The sequence below is a fragment of the Phyllostomus discolor genome, chromosome 6, assembly GCF_004126475.2.
Source record: "Phyllostomus discolor isolate MPI-MPIP mPhyDis1 chromosome 6, mPhyDis1.pri.v3, whole genome shotgun sequence".
In the NCBI taxonomy this organism is placed as follows: Eukaryota; Metazoa; Chordata; class Mammalia; order Chiroptera; family Phyllostomidae; genus Phyllostomus; species Phyllostomus discolor.
Window position 1 is genome coordinate 87,703,734 of NC_040908.2, and position 27,743 is coordinate 87,731,476.

Consider the following 27,743-nt stretch of genomic DNA (forward strand, 5'->3'; position numbering starts at 1 on the left):
AATACAAAAGATTGTAAGAAAATATTACAAACAACTATATGCCAATAAATTGGACAACCTGGAAGAAACCGATAAATTTCTAGAAACATACAGTCTTCCAAAAATGAATCAGGAAGAATCAGAGACTTTTTTTCTCCAAGGAACACCAAATGGTGGATGATGCTGGTGCTGCGGGAGTGCCCAGAGACCCCCCAAGGCCCTGGAATGGGAGGCCACAGTGGCTTCGAAGGAGGAATTGGCAGCAGCATCAGGGCCAAGGTTGCAGACAGGGCTCAAGTCGGGGTCAGGGTCAAGGTCAGGGTCAAGGCTGTGGAGATGGCAGACGCAAGGCCAAGGATGAGGAGTGGATCTTCATCACCAAGTTGGTCTGCCTGGTCAAGAACATGAAAATCAAGTCCCTGGAGCAAATCTATCTCTTTGCCCACCAAGGAATCTGAGATCATTGACTTCTTCTTGGGGGCATACCTCAAGGATGAGGTTTTGAAGATTATGCCCGTGCAAAAGCAGACACGTGCAGGTCAGAGGACCCAGTTCAAGGCATTTGTCACTATTGGGCATTACAATAGACACTTTGGTCTGGGTGTTAAGTGCTCCAGGGAAGTAGCCACTGCCATCCATGGAACCATCATCCTGGCCAAGCTCTCCATTGTCCCTGTGCTGCAAGGCTGCTGGGGGAACAAGATCGGCAAGCTCCTTGTAAGATGACTGGGTGCTGTGGCTCTGTGCTGGTGTGCCTAATCCCTGCCCCCAGGGGCACTGGCATTGTCTCAGCCCCTGCGCCCAAAAAGCTGCTGATGATGGCTGGTATTCATGACTGCTACACCTCAGCCAGGGGCTGCATGCCACCGTGGGCAACTTTGCCAAGGTCACCTTTGATGCCACCTCTAAGACCTACAGCTATCTCACCCCCGACCTCTGGAAAGAGACTGTGTTCACCAAGTCTCCCTACCAGAAATTCACCGACCATCTTCTACAATTCTCAACAAAATATCAGCAAACTGGATCCAGTAATAAATTAAAATCTCATATACCATGATCAAGTGGGATTTATTACTGGGATGCAAGGTTGGTACAATATCTGCAAACCAATAAATGTGATACACCACATAAAAACCACATGATCATATCAATTAGATGCAGAAAAAGCATTTGATAAAATCCAGCATGGATTTATGATAAACACTCTCAGCAAAGTGGGAATAGAGGGGACATACCTCAATATAATAAAAGCCATATATGACAAACCCAAACCCAACATCATACTCAATGAGTAAAAACTACAGGCATTTCCCTGAACATCAGGAACAAGACAGGATGTCCGCTTTTACCACTCTTATTGAACATAGTAATGGAAGTCCTAGCCACACCAATTAGACAAGAAGAAGAAATAAAAGATATGGAAATTGGGAAGGAAGAAGTAAAATTGTCATTATTTGCAGATGACATGGTACTGTATACAGAGAACCCTAAAGATTCCACTAGCATTACTACTAGAAAATACTACTAGAACTGATCGATGAATTTTTTAGTAAAGTAGCAGGATAGAAAATAAATATTCAAAAATTGGTTGCATTTTTATATAGCAAGAATGAACTATCAGAAAGGAAAACTAAGTAAACAATCCCATTCAAAATTGCTTCCAAAAAATACCTTGGAATCAATTTAACCTAGGATGTAGGAGATCTGTACACAGAAAATTATAAGACTCTGAAGAAAGAATTTGAAGAAGGAACAAATAAGGAAGCATGTTCCATTTCATGGACAGGAAGAATTAACATTATTAAAATGTCCATACTACCAAAAGCAATCTATACATTCAATGCAACTCCTATCAATATACCAATGGCATATTTCACAGAACTAGAGCAAATATTCCAAAAATTTCTATGGAAATGCAAAAGACCCCAAATAGTCAGCAATCTTGAGAAAGGAGAACAAAGTTGGATGAATCATGCTACCTGATATCAAACTATACTACAAGGCCATATCAATCAAAACAACATGGTATTGGCATAAAAACAGACATATAGGTCAATGGAACAGAAGGGAGAGCCCAGAAATAGATCACAACTTTATAGTCAATTAATATTTGCCAAGGGAGACAAAAATATACAATGAGGTAAAAATAGTCAATTTAATTAATGGTGCTGGAAAACTTGGACAGATACATGTAAAAATAATAAAACTAGACTCCTTTCTTACACCATACACAAGAGTAAACCCAAAATGGATTAAAGACTTAAATGTTAAACTAGAAACAATAAAAATCCTAGGAGAAAACATAAGAAGTAAAATCTCAAACATTTCTCATAACAATATATATTTTTTAAGATCCTATTTTATTTTAGTTTTTATTTCTTAATTTTTTAAGTATTTTATTGATTATGCTATTACAGTTTTTCCAATTTTTCCCTTTACTCCCTGCTCCACCCTGCACCCTAACCCTCCAGCATCCCCCCGCCTTAGTTCATGTCCATGGGTTGTACATATAAGTTCTTTGAGTCCTCTGTTTCCTTTACCATTTTATGCCTACTAATTATGCTTCTTCTTCCCTGTACCTTTTTTCCCCTATTCTTCCCTTCCCCCTCCCCACCTAAATCCATGCATGTGATGTTCATTTCCCTGATTCTGTTCCTGTTCTAGTTGTTTGCTTAGGTTTTGTTTTCATTGTTTTTCTTTTCTTTTAGGTTCATTTGTTGATAGTTGTGAGTTTGTTGTCATTTTATTGTTCACATTTTTTATCTTCTTTTTCTTACAGAAGTCCCTTTAACATTGCATATAATAGTGGCTTGGTGATAATGAACTCCTTTAACTTGACCTTATCTAGGAAGTGCTTTATCTGCCCTTCCATTTTAAATGATAGCTTTGCTGGATAGACTAATCTTGGATGTAGGTCCTTGCCTTTCATGACTCTGAATACTTCTTTCCAGCCCCTTCTTGCCTGCAGGGTTTCTTTTGAGAAGTCAGCTGATAGTGTAATGGGCACCCCTTTGTAGGTAATTCTCTCCTTTCCCCTTGCTTCTTTTAGGATTTTATCTTTATCTTTAATCTTGGTAACTTAATGATGATGTGCCTTGGTGTGCTCCTCTTTGGGTCCAACTTCTTTGGGACTCTCTGGGCTTCCTGGACTTCTTGGAAGTTTGTTTTCTTTGCCAGATTGGGGAAGTTTTTTTTCATATTTGTTCAAATAAGTTTTCTATTTCTTGCTGTTGTTCTTCTCCTTCTGGCATCCCTATAATTCAGATATTAGAACATTTCAAGTTGTCCCAGAGGTTCCTAAGTCTCTCTTCATCTTTTTGAATTCTTGTTTCTTTCTTTTCTTCTGGATAGATATTTATTTCTTTCTTTTGTTCCAAATTGTTGCCTTGAGCCCTAGTTTCCTTCCTGTCACTGTTGGTTCCCTGAATATTTGCTTTATTTCACTTTGGGTATCCTTCATTTGTTTTTTTCATTTTTCAACCAAGCTCAATCAGATTTGTGAGCATTTTGATTACCAGGGCTTTAATTTCTCCACCAGATAGGTTGATGTTTTCCTTCTCATTTAGTTCTCTTTCTGAAGCTTTGTTCTGTTCCTTCATTTGGGCCATATTTCTCTGTCTTGGTGCAGTTGATAAGTTGTAAAGGGGCTGTGCCTTAGGTATTCACCCAGGTAGGGCAACCCTCCTTCTTGCACTGTGGTGCTGCCTGTGGGAGAGGGACCAGAGAGGGAACAATGCAGCTCACCTGCTCATCTCTAGTGCACTTTTCAATGAACTCTTGTGTGAGACTGGGAGTTTCTCCCACTGCAGCAACCCTAGCCACAGCCCACAGTCAGCTCTGAGTCTCAGTTTCCCCTTAAGTCAGCCCCCACAAGCAGCTCTCCGAGCTCGGCAGCCAGCCCCACCCCCATGGTCTGCAGCATCGACAAGGTTTTTCTGTCTGTCTGCACTCTCTGCCACCTTATGGGTCTGGGTGTTCTGGTTGATTTTTTCTTTAATTCCTTGGTTGTTGGAGTTCCATACAGTTTGATTTTCTGGAGCTTTTGGTTGTTTATTGATTTTTAGATTGGCCATTATCCTCATTTTGGTTGTGCCAGGAAGCAAAGGGTTTCTACCTACGCTTCCATCTTGGCCAGAACTCTCATAACAATATTTTTATGATACATATCCTTGGGCAAAGGAAACAAAAAAGGAAACAAATGGGACTACATAAAATAGGAAACAAATGGGACTAGATCAAACTAAAAAGGCTTTGTACAGCAAAGGAAACCATCAACAAAATGAAAAGACAACCCAATGAATGGAAAAACATACTCACCAACATATCTGATAAAGGTTTAATATCCAAAATTTAAAAAGAACTTATAAACTGAAGACCAAAAAAATCCAAACAATCCGATTCAAAAATGGGCAAAAGACCTGAATGGACACTTCTCGAAAGAGGACATACATATGGCCAATAGACATGTGAAAAGATGCTCAATGTTACTAATCATCAGAGAAATGCAAATTAAAACTGGGATGAGATATCGCCTCTCAGAATCACAGCTCACACCTGTCAGAATCAGTTGCATCAATAAATCAAAAACAAGTAGTACTGGCCAGCATGTGTAGAAAAGGGAATTCTTGTGCACTATTGGTGGGAATGCAGATTGATACAGTCATACTGTGGAAAACAGTATAGAGTTTTCTCAAAAAATTAAAAATAGAACTTCCTTATATGCCTGTAATTCCACTTCTGGGGATATATCCAAAGAAACCCAAACCACTTATTCAAAAAGACACATGCACCCCTATGTTCACTGCAACATTATTTACAGTAGCCAAGATTTGGAAGAGGCCCAAGTTCCCATCTGTACATGAGTGGATAAAAAAACTGTGGTACATTTACACAATGGAATACTAGTCAGCCATAAAAATAGAAGGAAATCTTACCTTTTGCAATGGCATGGATGCACCTGGAAAGCATTAGGCTAAATGAAATAAACGGGTCAGAGAAAGACAAATACCACATGATTTCACTCATGTGATAATATACAAAATAAAGTAACAAAATGGAGAGAGAACTAGATACAGAAAACAGATTGGTAGTTGTCAGAGGGAGAGGTTTTGGGAGCTGGATGAGCAGCGTGCATGGGTTAAGCAAAGACAAAACAGAAAGTCTCATGGACACAGACCACCATATGGTGATTGCCAGGGGAAAAGAGGATGGGGGAGTTAGGAAAGGGTAAGGTAGGTAAATGGTGATGGACAGAGACTTGACTTGGGGTGGTAAACACACAATACAATATACAGATGATGTATTATAGAATTGTGTAGCTAAAAATCTATATAATTTTATTAACCAATGTCACCCTAATGAATTCCATTTATTAAAGATGCAAATTATTGATTATTTATGAGGCAGGCCAGATGGAGAACAAGTTTGTGAGGGAAATTATCTCTGTATAACTTTTATACTTACTGATTTGTGAACCATGTGCATATCTTAGCTATTGAAAATAAAATGAAAATATGAGGAGGGCTAAGATGGCATCGGAGTAGGAAGGAGCAGATTCAGCTTCTCTATGCTCAGGGCAGAAAATCCTGACTGATCTATGGAGTAGAGAAGCAAGCAACCAACATACTTCAGCATATGTGAAAATAGGGGGCCAAGGATTGTGACAGAACCGAAAAACCGGACCCTGAGAAGAGTGCTGCAACAAGGTAGGGTCCCGGGGACCAGCATGTGGTCCAGGGGCTACAGCCCCAGGCCCAGGGCCCACTGCTGGGTTTGCCACAGAGTCCTTGGGAGAGAGCCGGGACAACTGCTCCTTCCCCAGCCAAACAAGGTCTGAGTGGCACTGGGAGGAATCCAGGTGCTAGCAAACAAACACACAATGGCTGTGAGTACCTTTGGAGGCTGTGGACACTGGAGAGGCTGGGTTGAGCAGCAGGACCCGAACCCCACAGTCACTGGTCTGGCTGGAGAGTTGGACTGCGGGAGAAGCCAGGCCATTGTGTGGAGAGGCAGGCTTGAACAAGAGGAATTTCTCAGGAGGAAGGAGTGAAAAGACAGACACTGTTTGGGGAATACTCCTAAAGTGATCAGTCGCTCCAGCCTCCCTGCCACCCAGCCGAAGGTGCGTGAGCATGTGTGCAGGGAGAACATCCCCGCACCCCAGTCCATAGCAGTAACCCTGGGGAAAGGCCTGATTCCCACACCCAGGGCGCAAAGCTGAGGAGCCACTTTAGCTTCCCAGACAGTGAGGAAGCCAGTGCGAGCTCCCCTGACCAAGGAAGAAAAGCCAGACCAATCACCCCTCAGCCTGCCTCAGCCTGCAAGAGCAGAAAAACTGGTTTGGCCACTTTGAAACCAAGAGATTTTTTAATTTGATTCTATTTTTTAACAATTTTTTTTATTTTTATTGTTTTTATTCTCTTTTGATTTCTTTTTCCTCTCTGTCCTGATTTCTTGTTTTATTCCTTCCTCCTTCCTGTCCTCCAATTTTATCTCTTCTTCCTTCCTTCATCTGCCTTTTCTATTTTTACTTTTTTAAATTTTTTCTAAATACCTACAAGTGAGACAAAATCCTGGATCTGTGAAAAGACCAAAGTTGAACCCAAAGAAGGGGCATCACAATGCTGGGACAGTGAGACAAATTTCACTCTGCTATTACAGAGAACCTGCAAGTTATTGCATATTTGTATTATTACTATTTTTCTAGTATTCCTACATCTTTTTTAAATAGTATTTTTGTATCCCTCTTCTTTTTGTATAGTCTGCTTTGCTAGGCTGGTTATATTGTATGACCTGACAGCTTTCCCTTGATATCTCTTTCCATACTGCATTGCTAATCTACTGTCCTTTAACTCACCTGTGCCCATTAGCACACTACCCAGGGTTCTGTACTCCCTACTCTTGTTACCTAGATATCATAGATTCTGTCATATGATTGTTGCCATAATATTATTGTAAATAACTGCTGTTCCATGCAATTGTAATTACTTCACAACACACCCCCATCAGATCTTAGCCCATTTCAAAGTTTCCTGAACTCTATTACCATAGTGGTTAACTCTATTCTCACACACTACACCTATTTACTATCCTTTACTCTCACCTTACCACAGAATCTGACCTCCCACAACCTCCCTGCTTTATAAATCCAACTCACAATCCTTCCTTCCTCAACAAGAGTCTTATGTTCTTTCCATCCTTTCTAAAAATCAGCTAGCTGGGTGGAAGACCACGGTTAACACTATATGTAGTCAAAGGATCTCCTATCTCTTCCCTACTTGCTACTACTGTAAATATCATAGAATTCTTTGTTGCTGTCCTAAAACATATTGCCTTCCCCCTGCAACTGATGACAAAAAAGAATAGGTGGAGGTGGTGAACACCAGGATACCCACTGGAAGAGGAAACACTAACAAAGGAAACAACAAAGGAACCACTAACAGATAACAACAGAAGAAGATGAAGGAGGGAGTGGTAACCACACAAACCTCAATCCAGGACCTATCTGGAAATACAACTAAACAGTAGAGACAGTACCCAATACAAACAACTGAACAAGAGCAAGAGAGAATTCTTTAAACCTTATACACACGGAAGAACCAGCTTCAACACAACCTGCCCTCACCAGCTCAACAAAATACAGGAGGTGGTGGACAGAGTGACCCTCAGTTAACCAGCTGGTGGAAAGAACCCACCAGACAAAGACTCAACAACCATCAAAACCCAAAGGCAAACACAAAGCCAACTTAAATGACAGCCCAAGACCAGTAAGCTTAGGAGATCAAGGAAACTGCACCACTGAAACTCACTGCTATTCTACCACAAAAGTTCACACCACAAACCCAGGGAGCCAGAACAGATCAATTTAAGAAGCTGAGGCTAACAAGAAGGGTCTCACAAACAATGGGAAGACAAAGAAACAATCCACAAATGAAGGGAAAGGAGGAAGCCTCAGAAAGAATGCTAAATGAAATAGAGGCAATTCAACCATCAGATATTGAGTTCAAAGCAATGATCGTCAGGAAGCTCATGAGCTCACAATGAGCTCCAAGAAACTACAGGAAAGCTACAATGAACTCACTGAAAACTACATCAACATGAAAAAGGAAATAGAAACTCTCAACAAGGGCCAAGAGGAAATGAAGAATACAATTTCTGAACTGAAGAACACAGTAGAAGGAATGAAATGCAGGATTGATGAAGCACAAGACTGGATCAGTGAGCTAGAGAACAAAGTAGAAGAAAACACCCAGAAAGAGCAAGAAAAGGAAGAGGCTCAGAAAGAATGAAGAGGGATTAAGAGAAATGCAAGACACTCTGAAACGTAGTAATGTCCATATAATAGGGATACCAGAAGGAGGAGAAGAAGGACAGCCAGGGATAGAAAACCTATTTGAAAAAGTAATGATGGAAAACTTCCCTAATTTGATGAGAGAAAAAGTCACACAAATCCAGGAAACACAGAGAGTCCCAATCAAGAGGAACCCAAAGAGGCCCACCTCAAGACACATCATAATTAAAATGGCAAAATTTCAAGACAAAGAGAGAATCTTAAAGGCAGCAAGGGTAAAACAGGAAGTAACATACAAGGGAGCCCTATTAAGGCTAACAGCTGACTTCTCAAGGAAACACTCCATGCCAGAAGAGAATGGCAAGAAATATTCCAAGTAATGAGAACCAGAGGTCTGCAACCAAGGCTACTTTACCCAGCAAGGCTCTCAATCAAGATAGAAGGCCAAATAAGAAGCTTCTAAGACAAAAGAAGTCTAAAAGAATACACCTCCACTAAACTAGCTCAGCAAGAGATGCTAAAGGGACTGCTTTAAGAAAAGAAAGGAAAAGAGAGAGAGAGAGAGGAACACATACATAAAAGGCAATGAATAAGTACCTATCAATAACAACCTTAAACGTAAATGGATTAAATGCTCCAATCAAAAGACATAGAATAGCTGATTGGATGAGGAAACATGACCCACACATATGCTGCCTACAAGAGACCCACCTCAGGATAAAAGACATGCACAGGCTGAAAGTGAAGGGCTGGAAACAAATTTTCCAAGCAAGTGGACAGGAAAAAAAAGCCGGGGTAGCAATACTCATATCTGACAAAATAGACTTCCAAAAAAGGACCATAAAGAGAGACCCAGAAGGTCATTTCTTAATACTCAAGGGGAGAATCCACCAAGAAGACATAACTATTGTAAATATATATGCACCCAACATAGGAGCACCCAAATACATAAAGAAAATCTTAGAGGACTTCAAGAAAGATATTGACAGCAACACAATTATTGTGGGGGATTTTAACACCCCACTATCAAAAATGGACAGGTCTTCCAAACAAAATATCAACAAAGATATTGTGGCATTGAACAATACCCTAGATGAAATGGGCTTTATTGATATATACAGAACCCTCCATCCAAAAGAAGCTAAATACACATTCTTTTCAAATGTACATGGAACATTTTCAAAGACTGACCACATGATAGGACATAAAACAAGCCTCAAGAATTTCAAAAAAATTGAAATCATACCAAGCATTTTCTCGGATCACAAGGGACTGAAGCTTGGTCACAAGGGACCCCAAGGAAAAAACCCCAAAACACTCAAAATCATGGAGATTAAATAGCATGCTATTAAACAATGAATGGGTCAACAATGATATTAGGGAAGAAATCAAAAGGTTTCTGGAAGCGAATTAAAATGAACTCACAACAATCCAAAACTTATGGGACACAGCCAAGGCAGTCCTGAGAGGGAAGTTCATAGTGATACAGGCCCACCTAAAAAAGTTAGAAACATTTCAAACAAACAACCTAACCCTACACCTACAAGAACTCGATGAACAACAACAAAGACAGCCCAGAGCAAGCAGAAGAAAGGAAAAAACCAAGATCAGAGCAGAATTAAATGATATAGAGACTAAAAGCACAATTCTAAGGATCAATGAATCCAAGAGCTGGTTCTTTGAAAAGATAAACAAAATTGACAAGCCTTTAAGCAGACTCATCAAGAAAAAAAGAGAGAAAACCCAAATAAACACAATCAGAAATGAAAGAGGAGAGATTACAACAGATACCACAGAAATACAAAGCATTGTAAGAAATTACTAAAAAGAACTGTATGCCAAGAAATTTGAAAACCTAGATGAAATGGACAAATTTCTAGAAAAATATAATCTTCCAAAACTCAATGAAAAAGAAGCAGAAAGCCTGAACAAACCAATAACGATAAAAGAAGTTGAAGCAGTAATAAAAAAAACTCCCAACACACAAAAGCCCTGGACCAGATGGTTTCACAGGAGAATTCTACAAAGCATTTAAGGAAGAGCTAACCCCTATCCTTCACAGACTATTTCAAAAAATCCCAAAAGATGGAAGACTCCCAGATGCTTTTTATGAGGCCAACGTCATCCTAATTCCAAAACTAGATAAAGACACAACAAAGAAAGAAAACTTCAGGCCAATATCGCTGATGAACATTGACACTAAAATCCTCAACAAAATACTGGCAAACCGCATCCAACAGTACATTAAAAAGATCATACACCATGACTAAGTGGGATTCATTCCAGGTATGCAAGGATGGTACAATATTCGCAAATCAGTAAATGTAATACATCATATAAAAGCAAAGACAAAAACCACATGATCATATCAATCGATGCAGAAACAGCATTTGATAAGGTACAGCACCCATTTATGATAAAAACACTCAGCAAAGTGGGAAAAGAGGGAGCATTCCTTCACATAATAAAGGCCATATATGAGAGACCTACAGCCAACACCATACTCAATGGGCAAAAATTAAAATCTTTTCCACTAAGATCAGGAACAAGACAAGGCTGTCCACTTTCACCACTTCTATTCAATATAGTACTGGAAGTTTTAGCCACAATGATCAGACAAGAAAAAGAAATAAAAGGCATCCAAATCGGAAAGGAGGAAACAAAACTGTCACTGTTTGCAGATGGCATGATAGTGTACATAGAAAATTCTATAGACTCGGCAAAAAAACTGCTTGGCCTAATAAATGAATTTGGCAAAACAGCGCGATACAAAGTCAATATCCAGAAATCGACGGCATTTTTGTATACCAACAATGAAACAGCAGAAGCAGAAATCAAGAAAAAAAATCCCATTTGAAATAGCAAAAAGAAAAATAAAATATCTAGGAATAAACCTAACCAAAGAGGTAAAAGACCTGTATTCAGAAAACTACATAACACTGAGGAAAGAAATCAAGGAAGACACAAACAAATGGAAACATATGCCGTGTTCATGGATTGGAAGAATTAATATCATCAAAATGTCCATACTACCAAAAGCAATGTACACATTCAATGCAATTACTATTAAAGTACCAATGGCTTATTTCACAGACATAGAACAAACACTTCAAAAATTTATATGGAACCATAAATGACCCCAAATAGCTGCTGCAATTTTGAGAAAGAAGAGTAAAGTAGGAGGGATCACAATACCCGACACTAAACTATACTACAAGGCCACTGTAATCAAAACAACCTGGTACTGGCATAAAAACAGGCCATGGACCAATGGAACAGAACAGAGAGCCCAGAAATAAACCCAAGTGTCTATGGTCAATTAATATTTGACAAAGGAAGCTGCAACATAAAATGGAATAAAAATAGCCTCTTCAACAAATGGTGTTGGGAGAACTGGACAGCTACGTGCAAAAAAATGAAACTCGAGCACCAACTCACACCTTATACAAAAGTAAATTCAAGGTGGATAAAAGACTTAAATATAAACCGTGACACCATTAAAGTCCTAGAGGAGAATGTAGGTAGGAAAATCTCAGATATTTCATGAAGAAACTTTTTTTACTGACATGTCTTCTAGAGCAAGGGACATAAAGGAAAGAATAAACAAATGGGACCTCATCAAAATTAAAAGCTTCTGCATGGCTAAAGAAAACAGTATCAAAATAAAAAGAGAACCAACTGTATGGGAAAACATATTTGCCAATGATACCTCAGACAAGGGTTTAATCGCCAAAATATATAAAGAACTTACACGACTCCACTCTAAGAAGACAAGCACCCCAATTAAAAAATGGGCAAAGGACTTGAACAGACACTTCTCCAAGGAGGACATACAGAAGATCCAAAGACACATGAAACAATGTGCAATATCGCTAGCTATCAGAGAGATGCAAATTAAAACCACAATGAGATACCACTTCACACCAGTCAGAATGGCCATCATAAACAAAGCAACAAACAACAAGTGTTGGAGACGTTGTGGAGAAAAGGGGACCCTAGTTCACTGTTGGTGGGACTGCAGACTGGTACAACCACTATGGAAAGCAGTATGGAACTTCCTCAGAAAACTAAAAATGGATCTGCCTTTTGACCCTGCAATTCCACTGCTGGGACTGTATCCTAAGAACACTAAAACACCAGTACAAAAGAACCTTTGCACCCTGATGTTCATAGCAGCACAATTTATAATAGCTAGGTGCTGGAAGCAACCTAGATGCCCATCAGTAAATGAATGGATCAAAAAACTATGGTACATGTACACAATGGAATTCTGTGCAGCAGAAAGAAAGAAGGAGCTCCTACCCTTTGCAACAACATGGATGGAGCTGGAAAGCTTTATGCTAACCGAAACAAGCCAGGCAGTGAAAGACAAATACCATATGATCTCACCTTTAACAGGAACCTAAACAACAAAACAAAGAAACAAGCAAAATACAACCAATGACACTGAAATAGAGGACAGGCTGACAGTGACCAGACGGGTGAGGAGGGAATTTCAGGGGAGAATGGGTAGGGTTTACAGGAACAAATTTAAAGGACACATGGACAAAAACTAGGGGGAGGGTGGTAATGGGAGGAAAGTGGGGAGGGTTGGGTGGGTAGGCTGGAATGGGAGTAAAAGGGAGAAAATGGTACTTGAACGGTGATTAAAATAAAAAAAATGAAAATAGAGTTTAATCAACTATGCTACGTATCAAATGAAAAGTGGCATTATGAGATTAATGAATTGATTGCTTTGTTCTATTGCTATTTATTTTGCTTTTCAAGTTTAAAGTAATTAGAAACTAATCCCTTCCACATTGCTAATGAGTTCATTGAATGACAAATTTTATGCCTTTGTTCTCTTGAACTAAGTAGGTTTAAAAAAAAAAGTCCCATTTTCTACCCTGGGCCTCTTTGCTGGCTTCCTGGGACATGGAATGCAGGACTCCAGGAGGCCAGATGCCCTAGCGATGGGCCAGAGAGCAATGTAACAAGACAGGAAAAATAGGAAAAAAATCATTCAGATGGAAGAAACTTAGGATGGGCAAGGAAACATACAAGAATGGAAAATGATCAGACTGGCATTTTCCTGACCAAACTGCTTTGTCTTTGTAGCAAATCTGGCCAACAGGGCAGGACAATCTTTAAGTGAAACAGAGAAGCCCACAAAAGTGGAGAACAATTGCTTGAAGGCAGCTATCATTAGCAGAACACCTTCCAGTCTCTCACAGACAAGTGTGATTGCAACCACCAGCCACAGCCCCTCTCTTACCTGCTTCCTGAAACATTGTATTTCTGCACCTGGGAATTAAGCCTTACCTCCAGGATGAATGGCAGAGAGAAGACATAACCACAAACTGACCTTGGATGACACCACACCACAGCTTGTGTGGCTGGTACCAGGCCCTTTTAGGAGCAGGAAGGAAAGAACAGAGAAGCTGAAGGAACCTGTGGGGAAGGCATGTCTGAGTCAAGACCTGAGGAAAAGGTGCGGTGTGTCTGTGGCTTCCAGTGACCACCCTAGAAACAAAACTTTTGGCCTTAGAGGAGGTGGGACCAAGATCTCCACCTCTGTGCTTCACTCAGAAGATATAAACACATCTAGAATGGTGAGAACATAGCTTGCACATTGACAGGCAGAGAAGCAGTGGCTCTCAGGCAACTCTCAGTGGGCCTTCTTTCCATCTTGAATGTCCGTAGAGGTGCCTCTGTGGCTGCTGCCTTTGGGCACAGACTAGAGCAACTAAGAAAACACACTCAGGAGCCAGCCTGCCTGGATCCAAATCCTGCTGTTTCCGCTTGATGGCTTATGATCATGTCAGTCAGAGCTCAGTGGTCACCAGTGACAAAAACCAACTCTGGCTGACTTCAGCCCAACATAAATTTATTATATGAGTGTTGGGTCATGGCTAAGGAATCAGGACAGGAGCCAGGATGGCCCTGATATGTATGTCATCTTGTCCCAGAGCTGCTGCTGGAGAAAATCTACTCCCTCAAATCCCAAAGTATATTTACTTCAGTAATGCTGAATAAGCTACTTACCTTATAGTAGCATCAGTTTGCTCATTTGTAACATGGGATTATCATGTACTTACCACAAGAGGTTGTCCTAGGGAATCCATAAAATAAGAAAGGGCAGGACCTTAGGCCAGTGCTTGGCCCACAGTTGTTGCTCAGTACATCCTAGCCACAATCATTTAGTGTGTCCCATTCTCGGTTGGCCTAAACCTTTGTGCAGAGGTCCCCTTTTGTCTGGAGCTGCAGGCTCATGAATAACATCTGTACCTACCATTCCCAGCGGGTTCCTTCCCAGCACTGCCAGGGACCCCTACTCCCAGGAAGCCATTCTCAAAAACCCTGCCCTTTCCCTCAGGATACCCCAAAGGGAACCTTACACATTCCTAGGAAAACTTAGTTTGGGTGAAAATATATTATTCCAACAATTGTATTTTAAGTGTATTGCTCCCCTATTGTCAGCAGGCATAGAAATCTAATTCATATCTGTCTCTTCACACAAATGAGACTGCAACTATCTCCCAGCTTCACTCCTGCCCTACCACCTGTGACTTCTGACTGGGCGGAGTGAGCAATTCTCCTTAGCAGTTTCTCAGAGGTGTCATTTCTTAACTTTATAATTCAGTTAGCAGCTTGAAATCATTTACCAAAAGTACACACACATTTACTTTCGTTCTGCCACAACACACACACACACACACACACACACACACACAGTGCCTGCGTTCTCCCAGGACTTCTTCATCAAGCCATTGCCCCTTGTCTCACAGAAGTTCGACCCTCAGAAAGCACCAGTATTCAGTGCATCCTTCAGTTGGCTTGATCAAGCTCTCAGTACTCCTGCCTGCTTATTCCACAAATCTCAAGCAATGAATTGCACTGTCTTAAAGATTTTTCTGCTTCCCTGTATAAAATGAGATCTCTTCATTTCCTCTAGAGACATACACACACACACACAATGTGTGGTGCCAAGGACCCCCTTCACTCACCACCTTATGAAATACACAGGGCCATACTGCTTGTCTTTGAAGTACTGACATACATAATTTATTTAAGCAGTTTGTGGATTGAATCAGGGCTCACACAGCTGTTTGTTCAGTAAAAAGAGCCTGTTAGAATTCTGGCCATGGCAACAAAGAGGATTCTGCATTTTCAGGCTTTCTATAGAAGCAAACCCAGTCTACTTAAATCTGACACAAACCTTGTCTCTGTCCTCCAGGCTTTCCCTCTTCCAGTCCACTCTCCTATTTTGCCATGAAAGTGAGATGTCTACACTGCAAACCCAATAGTGTCAGCCTCCCAACTCCTTCCCACATACCTATTACCAACACCCCACCCCTGCCCCAGCCACCACTTCACACCTTGTCCCTGAGTAAAGTTCAACTTCCCTTTCACAACTTACAAAGGCCACAACAGTGGCTCCTGCTCACCACCCCAGCCCCTCTCACCTCCAGTTCATCCAGCAATACTCTACTGAGCCCTCTTCTGGTCAGGACTGCTCCTCTAGCCCTGCAAGCCTGGGTTCAGGTCCCTTCTGTATGTTTTCCCCAATCAAAGCATAACTTGAAGACAGAAACTGTGCCTCTCTTAGCTGTCCCTCCAGCTGTTAACTCAGTGCTGATTTAAACAGGCTTCCAATAATTATGGATTGAATGTGTGTAAATGAATTAAAAGGCTATGAAGGGGTCTTATGGAATTGAGAGATGTCTTGCTTAACAAAAGGACTGGAAGCTGGGTTCCCAGGAATACTGGGGCAAGCACATCTGGGAATTAATTAGTTATTTACAAGATATGGATATTATGAAGAAGGAAGCCAGTAACAAGTGAAATGAATTAGTTATAAAGAGGAAATAATGCAAATTAGTGTCATTCAATCAACTAATTTATTCCTTCAGAGCATCTGAGTTGTGCCTAGCACCATACTAGGTCCCAGGGATCAAAGAAAATAAGAAACAGTCCTTGACCTTGAGGAACTCAACGTTTAGTAGAAAGAAACAGATGTTTGCAGAAATTAAGAATTACAATAAAAAACACTAATAACAATAACAACTATTTGTGTTGAGCCTCCCCAACATTCTTCATTCTGTCCTAGGCAATTTACAGACATTTGGTTTCATTTTTATCTTCTCAGCACATTGCTGAACATTTCATTTGGTGGAAAAAAAGGACATAGGGCCTTCAAGAGGGGGCTGCAGTGAGAGGCAAGACTGAGCACTGGGCCAGGTCACTGCCTCTCAGCTTCAGTTGCACCCCCATGGGCAGCCTTATATCATCTAGTATGGCTTCCCTGCAGCTGGACCTGGGGCCTGAGCCAATCAATCTTGTGGCCCAGGCAGTTGCACTGGGGCCTCCACAGAGCCCATAATTAATCTGGCTGGAAACAGAACTTATTTTTACACCTCTTCACATCAGTCCCCATAGACCAGGCTTGCGCACAGTGAGAAAACATGAATTGATCACAGCTGTGAAACTGTGGTAATTAGCACAAAGTACTGAAACCCTCATTTTTGTGACTGGAACCCCTGGCTTCCTGACCACAAGTGATTAATAACACATACCTATGCCCTAGCTTTCCCTCTTAGTGTCCAGGTCCCGCCAGCAGCCTCTTGCTTACTTCCCGCCCAGTGATGGGTCACCTCAAATTCTGTAATGGGCTTTGGAGTCAGTAAATGGAAGTGCTCCGCTAAAAGCTGCTTCAGCCACAACCAGCAGTCAAATGACTGTCAGTGGGTTCAATTATAGCATCTGAGGGCTCACAGCACAGTCCCTGAGACCACAGACTTGAAGTAAAGTAGATAAACTGGGTTCAAATCCCAGTACCTACTTGCTAACTGTGTTGCCTGGGGCAAGTAATTCATCTCTCTGAGCCTTTGTTTCTTCATCTATGAAGTGGAAATAATATCATAGAACAGTGTTTCTCAAACTACGTGAAGTAAAGGACCAGTTTTCAGTCTTTGTTTTCTTTTCCAGACTTAAACTGATCCTTTTGTAAAATACAATGAAAATAAAATGCTTGAACAATGATCTCATGTGTAGAAGTGCAGCAATGTCAAGTTGCTATAAAAATGTCAATTTCTATATTTATTGTTATGGATCATTAACAAACAGATCATGGGCCGGCACCAACCCACAGATCATACTCTGAGAAGCACAGCATCTGGCACAGAGTAAAGGTGAGCAAGTGTTAGCTGCTATGATTATGAATCCTCTGTACATGTAAAGCTCAGGCCCGCCATCACACATACACAGTGTTGGCCAACTCTAGTGAGACTTCTGGACTTTGTCAAGTTTCATCAAGTAAATGCACTGGGATAGAGAAAAACAGTCTCCCAATTAATATTTTTACTAGTTTACCTATTCACCCATCACTGGTAGGGTTCTGACTAAAACTAATTATTTAAAGTTACTGGCATTTCTGTTTAGAGTTGTTTAAATGCTACATTTTTAGCGATCCTCTTAAGAGACTCATATCCTTTTGTAAGACCCCCTGAATAACAAGGCTGATTCAGCTCTGGGTGGGTTTCTATGGGCCTATTATATTGGTCTGACTCTCCCTAGGGATTAAAGATCCTAGGGTATTCCAGAAATGAGTCAAAGACAGCCACTGTATATGGGCACCTGGGTTTTGTACTTCATCACAGCAGGCTGGGATCTGTTCAGAGCAAAACACAGCTAACACAGAACTCAAATTTTACACATCCAATTCTCTTAAACTGAGTCCAATTAAGCAGATTTTGAGCCATTTACAGTCTTTCTGCTTTACATACCCTGTGAATCTACTAACCATGGATTTTATTGGCATGAGGAGCCCCATCCACTGCTGCCCTTACAAGTTCCCTAACCCAGAGACTCCTCACCTTGTCGAGTGACATTACCTAGACCCAGAAGCCCCCATCAGCCCCCTCTCCCAGAGAGTTTCCTTACCCTCCTCTCCTTTTTTAAATGTATTTTATCGATTATGCTATTACAGTTGTCCCAGTTTTTTCTCCTCTGATTCTGTTCCTGTTCTAGTTGTTTGCTTAGTTTGTTTTTGCTTTTGTTCTTTTTTTAGGTTCAGTTGTTAATAGTTGTGAGTTTATTGTCATTTTACTGTTCATATTTTTTATCATTTTTTTTTTAGATAAGTCCCTTTAACATTTCCTATGATAAGAGCTTGGGGATGATGAACTTCTTTAACTTGATCTTATCTAGGAAGCACTTTATCTGACCTCCCATTCTGAATGATAGCTTTGCTAGATAGAGTAATCTTGGATGTAGGTCCTTGCCTTTCATGACTCTGAATACTTCTTTCCAGTCCCTTTTTGCCTGCAAAGTCTCTTTTGAGAAATCAGCTGATAGTCTTATGGGAACACCTTTGTAGGTAACTGCCTCCTTTTCTCTTGCTGCTTTTAAGATTTTCTCCTTATCTTTAATCTTGAGTAACATAATTCTGAAGTGTCTTGGTGTATGCTTCCTTGAGTCCAACTTCTTTGGGACTCTCTGAGCTTCCTGGACTTTCTGGAAGTCTATTTCTTTGCCAGATTGGGGTAGTTTCCTTTCATTATTTGTTCAAATAAGTTTTCAATTTCTTGCTCTTCCTCTTTTCCTTCTGGCACATCTATGATTCGGATGTTGGAATGTTTAAAGTTGTCCCAGGGGCTCCTAAACCTCTCCTCATGTTTTTTTTTTAATTTGTGTTTCTTCATTCTGTTCTGGTTGAATGTCTATTTCTTCTTTCTGCTCCAAACCATTGATCTGAGTCCTGGTTTCCTTCCTCCATTCTTAGTTCCCTATATATTTTTCTTTATTTCACTTTGCATAGCCTTCACTTTTTCCTCTATTTTGCAACCATACTCAACCATTTCTGTGAATATCCTGATTACCAGTGTTTTGAACTCTGCACCTGATAGGTTGGCTATCTTCATCACTTAGTTCTGCTTTTGGAGTTTTGATCTGTTCTTTCACTTGGGCCGTATTTCTTTGTCTGGGTGGGCCTGTTAATTTGTAAGGGGTGGAGCCTTAGGTATTCACCAGGGCGAGGCAATCCTGGTAGCTGCATTGTGGCACTATATGTGAGAGAGGGATCACAGAGAGGACAATGCCACTTGCTCAGCTCTCGGCCAGCTTTCAGTCACTGTCCCTGCTACCAACAAGCAAATTGGGCCCTTGTGGTGCTGAGTCCCAAGTGGTTGGGTTTGTGTATGTTCTAGGAGCCTCTGAGTCTCTCCAATGAACTTTCCTTTGAGGCTGGGAACTTCTCCTACTGCCACAACCCCCACAGAATTTTACAACCAGAGGTTTTGAGGCTTTACTTCCCCATGTTGGAACCCTGGATTGTGCAGTCTGTCTCGCTCCCCAGTTGTTCCTCCCAGTTTATCTGTGCAAATGTTGGACTACCCAGTCCTGCAGCCACCACCTTGCCTCACATCCTCTCCCAACCCAGGTGCCTGTCCACCCCTCCTACCAGTCTGAATGAGTGTTTCTTTTTAATTCCTCAGTTGTTGGGCTTCCATACAGTTTGATTTTCTGGCACTTCTGATAATTTTTTGTTTTTAAATTTGTTTTTCTTCTTTGGTTGTGCAAGGAGGCAAAGCATATCTACCTATGCATCTATTTTGGCCAAATGTCCTCACCACCCTCCTCCTCTTCTGAGTGGCAGCCCCCAGGCTGTAATTCCTGGATGGTCTCATGCTCCAGGGGGTTCCCCCCAACTATGCAAATCTATTAAAGTAGCACCCAAATAAAGCTTAAGTGTGCTGCTGCCACCTTATGGTTATATCTTTTCCTTAGATCAGCCCTCCAAATTCCTGGAATTCATCTCACTGAGGGGGACTGTCAGGGTCTCTGTGTTTTAAACTTCAGACACATTGCCCAAGACCATGACATATAAGGCTGACCCTGTGCACAGCTGTGACAGGAGGAAAAATCTGTGAGTTACATCTTCCTACTAGAAAAGGCTAGAATTTGAAGTCAGCAAATCTGCCTTCAAGTCTTCACTTTGTCTTACTGGCTCTGTCACCACAAGTGAGCTCTACCTTATAAGTCATCATGAAGATTAAATGAATTAATGGATGTGATGGGTATAATGCAGTGTCAGACAAACAGTAGAGACTCAGTAAATGGTTACCATCACTATTACTGTAATTGTAATTTATAACTTCTGCAGGCAGTGTCTCAACCTTCAGGCCTAGCCCTTTCACTTGCCTCCATCTCTAATACACTTCTTCATTTAGTTATTCATTCTTTCAACAAACAGCTGTGCTCTCTTCGAGAGCCATAAAGATAAATCTTACTTGTTCTGTGTCCAGGCCAGTGGAAAGCTCAGAGCCTAGTCAAAAAGATAGAGGCCAGCAAACCATGGCAATGTGGTATGATTAGTACAGCAAGAAAAGAAATACAGAGCAGGTCATCCAGAGAGAAGAGTGAGAGCCCCTGTCTAGGGGAGAAGAATGAGAAGTGGGGGGGGTGGTTAAGGCTGGATCATTCCTGGCCCAGCAACCACCTCAGGCAAAACCATGAAGGTGAGAACAGATAGTAATTCTATCACCTGGGCCATGACCCAGGGCCTGGGGACAAAAGGAGACCAGTTCAGTGGAGAGGGACAGGACATGATAAGTATCATAGGTCCTTGCCAGGAGCTTCCACTTCCTTCCACAGTGGGCAAAGAGCCATGGATCAATTTTAGGCAAGGAAGAACTTGAAGGGGTTTGTGCCTTGTTAAGTTGCCAATGTCCCTAATACTTTGCCTCATAGATGCTCATTTGTTTAATTGATACCTATAACTGTCTTGCTAAACAGAAAATGGGTTGAGTTCAGCTTTGGTAACTCCCTTGCCAATCATTTCTTTTGGCTTTAATGAAGCACAGAAGCAGGATGATGGAGGGAGGCTGTACAGAGCAGGGTTTAAAAGCTTGTGCTTTAGTCAGACATCTTATCAGCTAAATGTCTCTGTCAACTTGCATTCACTAATTCTAGATCTTTTACTTTAAATATATTACCACATTGGATTTATAAATGGAGATGTTTCCTTATTTGTTAAATGAACATTATGATACATTATAATTTCAATGAAAAGTTTAGATATACCTTAAGTAAAATAATTTATGCAGTACCTGAAACATAGTAAATCCCCATTCAATGTTAAATACATCTTATCTGTGAATAAATATAAATTATGACTAATAAACATTCAGCAAAGTTGCAGGTTAAAAAATCAACACAAAAAAGTCATTTGAATTTCTATACACTAGCAATGAACAACCAAAAAGGAAATTAAAAAAGCAATTTCATTTACAGTAGTATTAAAAAGAAGAAGTTAGTTATTCACTTAACCAAGGAAGTAAAAAAAAATCTGAACACTGAAAGCTACAAAACCTTACTGAAAGAAATTAAAGAGTACATAAATATATGATAAGACAACCCATGTTCATGGATTGGAAGACCTAATATAGTGAACTATAATTCAGTGCAATCCAAATACTTTATTTTTTCTGTAATAGATAACTGCATGCTAGAACTCATATGGAATCTCAAGGAAATCTGAATAGTCAAAACAATTTTGAAAAAAATAACAAAATTGATTCACACTTTCTAGTTTTAAATTTCACTACAAAGCTACAGTAATCAAAACGGTATGGCACTGGCATAAAGACAAGTATAGAACAATGGAGGAGAACTGAGAGCCCAAAGGTACACCTTCACATATAAGTCACTTTTGACAGTAGTTCCAAGGTCATTAAATGAAGAAAAGACCATCTTTTCCATAAATGGTAGTGGAAATATTGGATATCCACTTGCAAAACTATGTTGAACCTTTACCTAACACCATATACAAAAATTAATTCAAAATGGATTAAATATCTAAAAGTAAGAGCTAAAATTATCAAATTCCCACAAGAAAATGTAGAAGAAAAGTTTCATTACATTACATTTGGAAATGGTTTCTTAGATATGACATCAAAGGCAGAGGCAATAAAAGAAAAAATACACAAACTGGACTTCATCAAAATTAAAAATTTTGTGTATCAAGGGACACCATTAACAGGACACAAAGGCAACCTGCAGAATGTGAGAAAATATTTGCAAATTAACTATCTGATAATGCTCTATCCAGAACACTGGAAGAACTACAATTTGCAGGTAGACATTTTTTTCACTCTTTACTTTTAATCTCTCTGTGTCTTTATGTTTAAAGTATATCTCTTATAAATGGAATACAATGAAGTTTTGCTTTAAAAATATCCTGATAATCTTTGTCTATTAATCACAGTGTTTAATTCATTAATATTTTTAGAGGGTTAAATAGTGTCCCCGTAAAACTCATATCTACCCAGAATCTTAGAGTGAGATTTTATTTGGAAATTAGGTCTTTGCAGATGATAATTAGTTAAGATGCCATAATTGGAAATTAGAATAGACCCTGAATCCAATGTGTGGTGTCCTTATAAGAACAAAGAGGACACAGATAGAACCAGAGAAAAGAAATCCATGTGAAGAGATTGGACTGATGTAGCTACAAGCCAATGAACAGAAACCCTAGAAGGTGCTGCCCAGCACCTGATTTTGTACTTCTAGTCACCTGAACTATAAGAGAATAAATTTCTATTGTTTTAAGCCACATAATTTGTGGTAATTCATTATGCTAGTGCTAGGAAACCAGTACATTTATTATAATCATTGATAGAGTTGAGTTCGTGTCTACTATCTTGCTTTTTGATTCTATATTTCCCATTTGCTCTTGATCCCTTTTCCTTTTTTTCTTTTTTTTTTATTTTTAGTCAGTATAGTCTTTTTTAGTATTCCATTTTATTTCCTTTGTTGGTTTGTTTATCTATATTTCTTTGTTGTATATATTTAAATGGCTGCTCTAAAATTTGCAATATGGATTTTTTAATTAAGTTTATTAGGGTGACATTGGTTAATAATATTATATAGGCTTCAAGTATACATTTCTATGATACATGATCAGTATGCACTATGGTTTCTTAACTCATCACAGTCTACCCAGAATTAGTATTATACCATTGCGTATATAATGACTAAATCTTAATACAAAATTATTTCAGGAACAACCCCCCTCTTCTCTTTTGTGCAACTACTTTCTCCATTTTTCTCTCCGCCAAGCTCCCATTGTCTCTTCCATTCTCTAGTTCCATCCTTCCGAATTCCAGATGGTCTATGGTAAGGCCAGGTTTTAGTCCCATCTTACAGACTTGAGCACATTTGTTAGTGTTGGATATTTCCATGAAGTAACTGAGAATTTACTTAAGAGTTAGTCTGTTTAGAGAAAAGTATGAGCTCATGGCAGCATTACCAGAACTCAGACTGATAGAGCTGGGAAGGACTGAATGAAACAGTCACACCAGAAGCACAAGGAACAGAAAAGGGTGTAAGAGTAGGCTAGTGAGGGGCAAGTGCTGGGAGCTGGGGCTGGGGCCTTTTAGGCCTCGGATCACAGGACCTTGTGGGCCTCCCTCATAGGAAGTTTAGATTTTCTTCTCATTAGAGACTTTTTAACCCACTAATGGAAATTCAGAGACAAGACATGATTACTGTTCTAAAAGATCACTACGACTACGCTGTGAGGAACCTGGCTTTTCAGAGAGTAAAAATGGAAGCAGAGAAGTCAGCTAAGAGGCTGTTGCTCTTCTCCAAGAAGAACTGATGGGAAAAATTGATTTCTCTGAACTTCCCTGAAAGCATGTTTTATAACTCCATTGCTTTCAATCAGTGCATGTATCTAATAAGGGAGCAGTCTCAGACCACAAGATAAAAGAAGAAATTACCTGTTTGCACCACAGCTGCAGAGCCAGCTATCAGATGTAATAAATTGCATTTATCTGAGGAGCAAGTGGCTGGATGGAAGCAAAGATTAGCTACTTAGAAGGGCTTATTCCCTCCTCCCTGTGACCCCTAGAGTTGACTTGATCATGGTTAAAGTGAATGAGAACAAATACTATGGCCTCTGTTGGTTGCCTTGGCAATAGCTCCTTCCAGCTTTTCTAAAATTGAGAAATTCCTCTTCCAAATTGGAAGAGGAATCCTTGAAGTTCACATACTGTTACCAAGCCACTGGGAAAGCTTTAATAATGGTTTGGAGGAAAAGCTTGAATCTTTGAAGATTTGCTGCTTTTTTGAATGTTGAAGCCCATAGCCCCAGGCACTTCCCTTTCAGGAACTCTTTTTATGGGCCTCTCTCACCGGTAGAAGCTGAGGAACTGAGGGACTTAAGGAGCCAATGAGGCAGTCTGCCCAGCGCAAGGATTAGGGGAAGTAGTAATCTGACAGAAATTGTCCTGCCATTCACCACTTCCAGCCTACTCCCATAGTATATCTATCAACACACTATCAGCCTGGACCTCCGCATTGTATTTCAAAGCAGATAGCCATTGACAGAATGCTTCATGCCTAACATCAGGAGCGGGCAGATCTGGTGATTTGCTGCTTAAACACTTAGGGTATACTAAAACAGACCAGCACCAAGTGCAAATAATTGAGAACCTACTATTATGCAACAGTTATTGTGAAATGTACTGAGATCAAGTAGTTAACAAAATTATGTCTGCTTTCATGAAGCTTACATTCCAGTGCAGGAACTGGAAAGAAACAGTCCCCCAGGGATGAATGATCTTACATCAGCTGCTATTCTCCATGCCAACTCCACTCTGCAGATGGAGCCACCATGCCAGGCTCTTCTCTGACTCATTTGGAGGTGGGGAGGTGGGTGTTAACTTGATCCTCATATACCCAAACACTGATGGACTATTTTCTCGAATAAACTGTTTGCCCATGACCAGAAAGCCACTGCCCATCTGATTTTCAGTCTCTGTCTTCACTGTGTCTCCCTGCTGGATTTAATCTCCATAATGTCAATACTAGGGAAGCTTCCCTCCCCGAGCTTTCCAAGTCCTTTGGTTCCTACAGGAGCTAGTCCTGTATCTCCCACCTGCATTTCATCAATACAATCCCTCCATGACTGTGATGAAGTTCAGGCCTCAGTATGCTTCCTGCTTGAGCCTACATTAAAACAGTTCTGGTCCTTATATATGGTTTATCCATGCTAGGCCACCTACTACTTCTTTCTGTTTTCATTTTGTTTGTCAAAAAATATTAATTTTTCTAGAACTTCCTTCCTCAACAATATTTTATCTCTAAATGCAACTTAAATTTGTTGGCAGCAAGAAAACGGCACCAGGCTCATACCATGGAGTTAGACCTGTGGAGTCAGACTAGACCTCAATTCAGCAACCTCAGTACTTAGGTTCTGGCTAAGGAAGAATCCAGAGTCAAGACTCAAACTACAAGAGAAAGTTTATTTAAAAAGTCAAAGAGGTAGAAGAAGTGAGTGGTAGAAGAAATGGGTTCAGGAAACAAGTAACAGAGGCAAAAGATGGGGCCCTTGGAGCCTAGGAGAGAGAAAGGTAAAGGTAACATGTCTGGGAGAAAGAGGAGGTGGAGGGGGAGGGCTGGGGCATGCTCCTGGGAAGGAAAGCACATTGGTCCTCCATCCTAAGAACTTCTAAGGGTGGGGATTTTAGGGGCAGTCCCAGGGGAAGACCTTAATACAATATTTATCTGCTTTCCAGGTGTATCCTTTCAGAATAGTGGTCTCTACTGATTGGTTGGCACCAGGGCAGGGGATCATTAGTCAATGCAGCTGGTCCTGATGTCAGCCATGGCATCTCTCCCTCTGGTTTTACTGCTTTTCTGGGCCTGGAGCTGAAACACAACTCAGGCCTAGAAGTATTCATTGCAGACCAGAACCTCATTATCCCGGAGGCTTAATGCTTAAGGCTTTTCTCTAAACCCCTTTTTGTTCCCCATTTATAGGTGTCTAACCTACATGACTAGGACCTCCACCCTGACCCCGCTCAGCTGGTCCTCCACAGAGGGCAAAGGTTGGTGTTAAGTGGTCACAGCCAGTCCTTGCAGCTGCCTAGACTGGGCAAATCACTCCCATTGATCTGCCAACAGCAATCAAGGCTCAACTACATGAGGAGGGTATACTCAGCCCACATGAAGGGTACCCCTTGAGTACCCAGCTTGGGGGATGGGGAGGTTTTGCCACTGGACCCTACAGGATACCTACTACCATTAGGCCATGTTACCAAGACAGGAAGTCAAAGCAGCTCTATCTAATACATAGAAACAAACACAGGGAGCCTGCTAAAATGAGGAGACAAAGAAACATGGCCCAAATGAAAGAATAGATCAAAACTCCAGAAAAAGAACTAAACAAAATGGAGATAAGCAATCTATCAGATGCAGAGGTCAAAACACTGGTTATAAGGATGCTCAAGGAACTCAGTGAGGACCTCAGCAGCATAGAATAGATAGAGTCAGAAATGAAGGATTCACTAATTGAAATAAAGAACAATTTACAGGGACACAACAGTAGAGTGGATGACCCTGAGAGTCAAATTAATGATTGGGAACATAAAGAAGAAAAAAACAACCAATCGAATAATGAGAAAGAAAAATCAACCCCCCAAAATGAGGATAGTGTAAGCAGCCTCTAGGACAACTTCAAACATTCCAACATTCACATCATGGATGTGCCAGAAGGAGAAGAGAAAGAGCAGGAAATTGGAAATATATTTGAAAAATAATGAAAGAATACTTCCCTGATTTGGTGAATGAAATAGACATACAAGTCCAGGACGCACAGAGAATCCCCAACAAGATGGATTCAAAGAGGCCCAGTCAAAGACACATTATAATTAAAATGCCAATGGCTAAAGATAAAGAGAGAATCTTAAAAGCAGCAAGAGAAAAGCAGTTAGTTACCTACAGAGAGTTCCCATAAGACTGTCAGCTGATTTCTCAAAAGAAACTTTGCAGGCTAGAAGGAATTGACAGCAAATATTCGAAGTCATGAAAAGTGGTGACCTACAGCCAAAATTGTTCCTACCCAGCAGAGATATTATTTAGAATAAAAAATAAAGAGCTTCCCAGACAAGAAAAAACTAAAGGAATTCATCATCACCAAACCATTATTGTACGAAATGTTAAATGGACTTATTTAAGAAAATGAAGAAGATCAAAACTATGAATAATAAAATGGCAATAAACATATATCTATCAAAAACTGAATCAAAAAAATAAACTAAGTGAACAAGAAGAACACTAATAGAATCGTGGATATGGAGAGCATTTTGATGGTTGCCAGATGGGAGGGGGCTGTGGGGGAATGAGTGAAGAGGTGAGGGGATTAAGAAGTACAAATGGTATTTGTAATGCCTGTCCAAAATCTGGGAGACCTCTGAAGTGAACAATGGTCCATAGTCAATTTGAATGCTTTGGGAAAGTCAAACCTAGGAATTATTTAAATAACAGTTTTGCTACCTCAGTTGTCTTTTCAGTCCTAGTGAGATATGCCTCTACAAATCCAGAAAAAGTATCCATAACAACCAACAAAAATTTGAAATTTCCCTTGGTTTTAGGCATTTATGTGAAGCACATTTGCCAGCTCTTGAATGGATACATGCCTTTATATTGT

General features: G+C 40.4%; 1 pseudogene; it reads left to right on the top strand.

Moving 5' to 3' along the window:
- Positions 1 to 149: 149 nt before the first annotated feature.
- On the top strand, positions 150 to 26,153 carry LOC114498797 (annotated as a pseudogene).
- The last annotated feature ends 1,590 nt before the right edge of the window (positions 26,154 to 27,743 follow it).